Here is a 5,421-nt window from a genome sequence, read left to right on the forward strand (position 1 = left end):
TTGATGGAGGAACTGAGACTACTGGTATGCTTGCAACAGATCTTCAGAGGGAAGGCACTGAGAGTGAATGGAGGGAAGTCACAGAAGCTTGGCTGATGGAGAAGAAAGTTGGGAACCCTTAATGGGCTCCAGGACTTAATTTTTTAACTACACCTCCAAAGAAATGGGCAATTTTAACTGGGAAGGAGCAACCCACTCTTGCCAGGGGCCTCTGGAACCCCAAAAGGGGGAACCCCTCGACTACCAGGGACACTTGAGGTGATAGAGAGAGCTGCTTAGAGAAGTGGTGAGGCAGCAAGCCAGCTTACTTGGAGCTAAGAGGGTGTGTGGTGCAGGAGCATCTGTAGTGAAGCATGCCCAGGGATGGTGATTCCTCTAGGCTCAACTTACTTCCATAAGATACCTTAGCCCTAGGTTAAGGTTAGACCTGTTAGACCTGATCTGTGCAGGGTGATCTTGCACTTCAGACACAGCTAGTCATACCTGAGTACCCTTTGGTCTGATGGCGTCTTCTGGGTCCCAGCCTGGTAATGTGTGCTTACAGGCCAGTCTCCGGTGCTGTGGAGGCCCACACCATAGCTTCTGCACTGGAAGACTGTGTCTGATCAGCGGAGAGCTCTAACAAGGCAGCCCCTATAGCCATGCACCAGCTCACAGGCTCACTCCCCATACTGCAGCTTTCCCTGGGCCCAGGGCAACACTCCCACATTACTTTGCTACCACATGTCTGCATGGGCAGGTTTTGCTTTACTTGTTCTGCCAGCGCACAGGAGAACAGTTCGCCCCCATTGTCATGCAAGAACAGATATTGCATATGGAGCCTTCGCCAGCACAGAGCCAGCAAGCCCTACCCCCGCCAGTCCTCCATCCTTGTGCTAACATCACACAGAGAATAATGGATCCTCCCACACCCTGAGTGATCACCCCTGCTTGCGGGGCACAGAAAAGGCACCCAGATCTGCACAAGCCAGCACTCTGCCCAAAGCCAGCACCATCTTCAGTGCAACTGTGCATTCTCCAACAGGGGACCCCCACCTCCCCTAGCTGCATTGCCTCTGCCACTGTGGTGAACGCCTGCAGGGAAACATGCACCCCTGCTTCCTGTAGCAGATAACATGATCCTATATTTAGAAAGCCCTATAGTATCAGCCCAAAAGCTTCTTAAGCTGATAAACAACTTCAAGAAAGTCTCAGGATACAAAATCAATGTGCCAAAATCAATAACATTTCTATACACCAAAAACACGCAAGCCAAGAGACAAATCAGTAAATTACTCCCATTCAAAATTTCCACAAAATGAATAAAATACCTAGGAATAAACCTAACTGTAGAGGTGAAATATCTCTACCAGGAGAACTACAAAACACTGCTCAAATGAATCAGAGATGACACAAACAAATGGAAAAATATTCCATGCTCATGGATAGGAAGAAGCAATATTGTTACAATGGCCATATTGTCCAAAACAATTTATAGATTCAACAGTATTTCTATTAAATATTGAGATCCTTCACAGAAGTAGAAAAACACTATTTTTAAATTAATATAAAACCAAAAAAGTGCCTGAATAGCCAATACAATACTAAGCAAAAATAACAAAGCTGGAGGCATCACACTACCCAACTGCAAACTGTACTTCAGAACTACAACAACTAAAACAGCACGGTACTGGTACAAAAATAGACACATACGCCAACAGAACAGAATAGAGAATCCAGAAATAACACTGCATACTTACAGCTATCTGATCTTTGACAAAGCTGACAAAAACAAGCAATGGGGAAAGCATTTACTATTCAATAAATAGCACGGAGATAATTGGCTAGTCATATTCAGAAAATTGAAACTAGACTCTTTCCTTACACCATATACAAAAATTAACTCAAGATGGATTAAAGGCTTAAATATAAAACCCCAAAGTATAAAAACCCTGGAAAACAACCTAGGTGATACCCATTCAGGACATAGGCACAGCCATGTATTTCATGATGAAGATGCCAAAAGCAATTGCAACAAAAGCAAACATTAACAAATGGGATCTAGTTAAACTACAAAGCTGCTACAAAAGTAACTCCCAAAAGAGTAAACAGAAAACCTACAGAATGGGAAAAAATATTTGCAAACTATGCATCTGACAAAGGTCTAATATCCAGCATCTATAAGAAACTTAAACAAATTTACAAGAAAAAAACAACACCATTAAAAAGCGGGCAGAGAGTTCCGGCTTTGGCCTCCGCCACTGCTGCCACCACTACTACAGCCACTGCCACCACCGCTGTCACCGTGGCTTGTTATTCCTAAAATGGAACCACTAGACCTGGATAAGTGTGTGGAGATAGCGCGGCTGTACAAGTACCTGCCAGAGAATGACATGAAGCGGCTATGTGACTATGTTTGTGACCTCCACTTAGACGAGTCAAATGTTCAGCCAGTATCAGCACAACTAACAGTGTGTGAAGTTATATATGGATAGTTTTATGACCTTTGTGAACTATTCAGAACTGAAGGTCAGGTTCCTGACACAAACTGCATATTTACGGGTGATTTTCTAGACAGAGGTTACTGCAGTTTGGAGACTTTCACTTACCTTCTTGCATTACAGGTTAAACGGCCTGATCGTATTACACTTTTGCAATGAAATCATGAGAGTAGACAGATAACACAGGTTTATGGATTTTATGATGAGTGCCAAGCCAAATATGGAAATGCCTAGAGATACTGTACCAAAGTTTTTGACATGCTCACAGTAGCAACTTTAATAGATGAGCAGATTTTTTGTGTCCGTGGTGGTTTATCTCCTGATTTCAAAACGCTGGATCAAATTCGAACCATCGCATGGAATCAGGAAATTCTTCATAAAGGAGCATTTTGTGATCTGGTTTGGTCAGATCCTGAAGATATGGATACTTGGGCTATCAGTCCCCGAAGAGCGATGTTTTTCTATCAATTTTCCCCCATCCCATCCCCACCCTGGACTCATTTGAGAAGACTTGAGAAAAGATCAATACAATTATCTTAATGTACAAAGTCATAAGCTGTAGCAGTTTATAACTAAAATTTCAAAACACAAAAAGGAGAGCAGCCATTTAGACTAATTTATTTTATATCCATTTAAGATATCATCCAACAAAGGACAATGAAGTTTACATCTGGGACAGGTATACATAACTTGAGGCATCTAGAGTCCATCGTGCCCACCAAAAAACAACTTCGCTGCTGAAATTTCTTAAAACTTACCAAACTAAAACAAAAGACTGAATGATACAAAAGGAGGAGTATTTAGGTGTAATCTGTCAATTGGCTTTCTTTTTCTTTATTATTATTATTATTATTATTATTATAATACTTTAAGTCCTAGGGTACATGTGCATAACGTGCAGGTTTGTTACATATGTATACTTGTGCCATGTTGCTGTGCTGCACCCATCAACTCGTCAGCACGCATCAACTCGTCATTTACATCAGGTATAACTCTCAATGCAATCCCTCCCCCCTCCCTCCTCCCCATGATAGGCCCCGGTGTGTGATGTTCTTCTTCCTGAGTCCAAGTGATCTCATTGTTCAGTTCCCACCTATGAGTGAGAACATGCGGTGTTTGGTTTTCTGTTCTTGGGATAGTTTGCTAAGAATGATGGTTTCCAGCTGCATCCATGTCCCTACAAAGGACATGAACTCAGCCTTTTTTATGGCTGCATAGTATTCCATGGTGTATATGTGCCGCATTTTCTTAATCCAGTCTGTCACTGATGGACATTTGGGTTGATTCCAAGTCTTTGCTATTGTGAATAGTGCCACAATAAACATACATGTGCATGTGTCCTTATAGCAGCATGATTTATAATCCTTTGGGTATATACCCAATAATAGGATGGCTGGGTCATATGGTACTTCTAGATCCTTGAGGAATCGCCATACTGTTTTCCATAATGGTTGAACTAGTTTACAATCCCACCAACAGTGTAAAAGTGTTCCTATTTCTCCACATCCTCTCCAGCACCTGTTGTTTCCTGACTTTTGAATGATCGCCATTCTAACTGGTGTGAGATGGTATCTCATTGTGGTTTTGATTTGCATTTCTCTGATGGCCAGTGATGATGAGCATTTTTTCATATGTCTGTTGGCTGTATGAATGTCTTCTTTTGAGAAATGTCTGTTCATATCCTTTGCCCACTTTTTGATGGGGTTGTTTGTTTTTTTTCTTGTAAATTTGTTTGAGTTCTTTGTAGGTTCTGGATATTAGCCCTTTGTCAGATGAGTAGATTGCAAAAATTTTCTCCCATTCTGTAGGTTGCCTGTTCACTCTGATGGTAGTTTCTTTTGCTGTGCAGAAGCTCTTTAGTTTAATGAGATCCCATTTGTCAATTTTGGCTTTTGCTGCCGTTGCTTTTGGTGTTTTAGACATGAAGTCTTTGCCCATGCCTATGTCCTGAATGGTACTACCTAGGTTTTCCTCTAGGATTTTTATGGTATTAGGTCTAACATTTAAGTCTCTAATCCATCTTGAATTAATTTTCGTATAAGGAGTAAGGAAAGGATCCAGTTTCAGCTTTCTGCTGATGGCTAGCCAATTTTCCCAGCACCATTTATTAAATAGGGAATCCTTTCTTCATTTCTTGTTTTTGTCAGGTTTGTCAAAGATCAGATGGCTGTAGATGTGTGGTATTATTTCTGAGGACTCTATTCTGTTCCATTGGTCTATATCTCTGTTTTGGTACCAGTACCATGCTGTTTTGGTTACTGTAGCCTTGTAGTATAGTTTGAAGTCAGGTAGCGTGATGCCTCCAGCTTTGTTCTTTTGACTTAGGATTGTCTTGGAGATGCGGGCTCTTTTTTGGTTCCATATGAACTTTAAAGCAGTTTTTTCCAATTCTGTGAAGAAACTCATTGGTAGCTTGATGGGGATGGCATTGAATCTATAAATTACCTTGGGCAGTATGGCCATTTTCACGATATTGATTCTTCCTATCCATGAGCATGGTATGTTCTTCCATTTGTTTGTGTCCTCTTTGATTTCACTGAGCAGTGGTTTGTAGTTCTCCTTGAAGAGGTCCTTTACATCCCTTGTAAGTTGGATTCCTAGGTATTTTATTCTCTTTGAAGCAATTGTGAATGGAAGTTCATTCATGATTTGGCTCTCTGTTTGTCTGTTATTGGTGTATAAGAATGCTTGTGATTTTTGCACATTAATTTTGTATCCTGAGACTTTGCTGAAGTTGCTTATCAGCTTAAGGAGATTTTGGGCTGAGACAATGGGGTTTTCTAAATATACAATCATGTCATCTGCAAACAGGGACAATTTGACTTCTTCTTTTCCTAACTGAATACCCCTGATTTCTTTCTCTTGCCTGATTGCCCTAGCCAGAACTTCCAACACTATGTTGACTAGCAGTGGTGAGAGAGGGCATCCCTGTCTTGTGCCA

General features: G+C 41.3%; 1 pseudogene; it reads left to right on the forward strand.

The window, feature by feature from the left end:
• The first annotated feature begins 2,303 nt into the window (after positions 1-2,303).
• Positions 2,304-3,020, forward strand: LOC112617636 (annotated as a pseudogene).
• Positions 3,021-5,421: the final 2,401 nt, after the last annotated feature.

Source organism: Theropithecus gelada, unplaced genomic scaffold (genome assembly GCF_003255815.1).
Source record: "Theropithecus gelada isolate Dixy unplaced genomic scaffold, Tgel_1.0 HiC_scaffold_295, whole genome shotgun sequence".
NCBI classification, from domain to species: domain Eukaryota; kingdom Metazoa; phylum Chordata; class Mammalia; order Primates; family Cercopithecidae; genus Theropithecus; species Theropithecus gelada.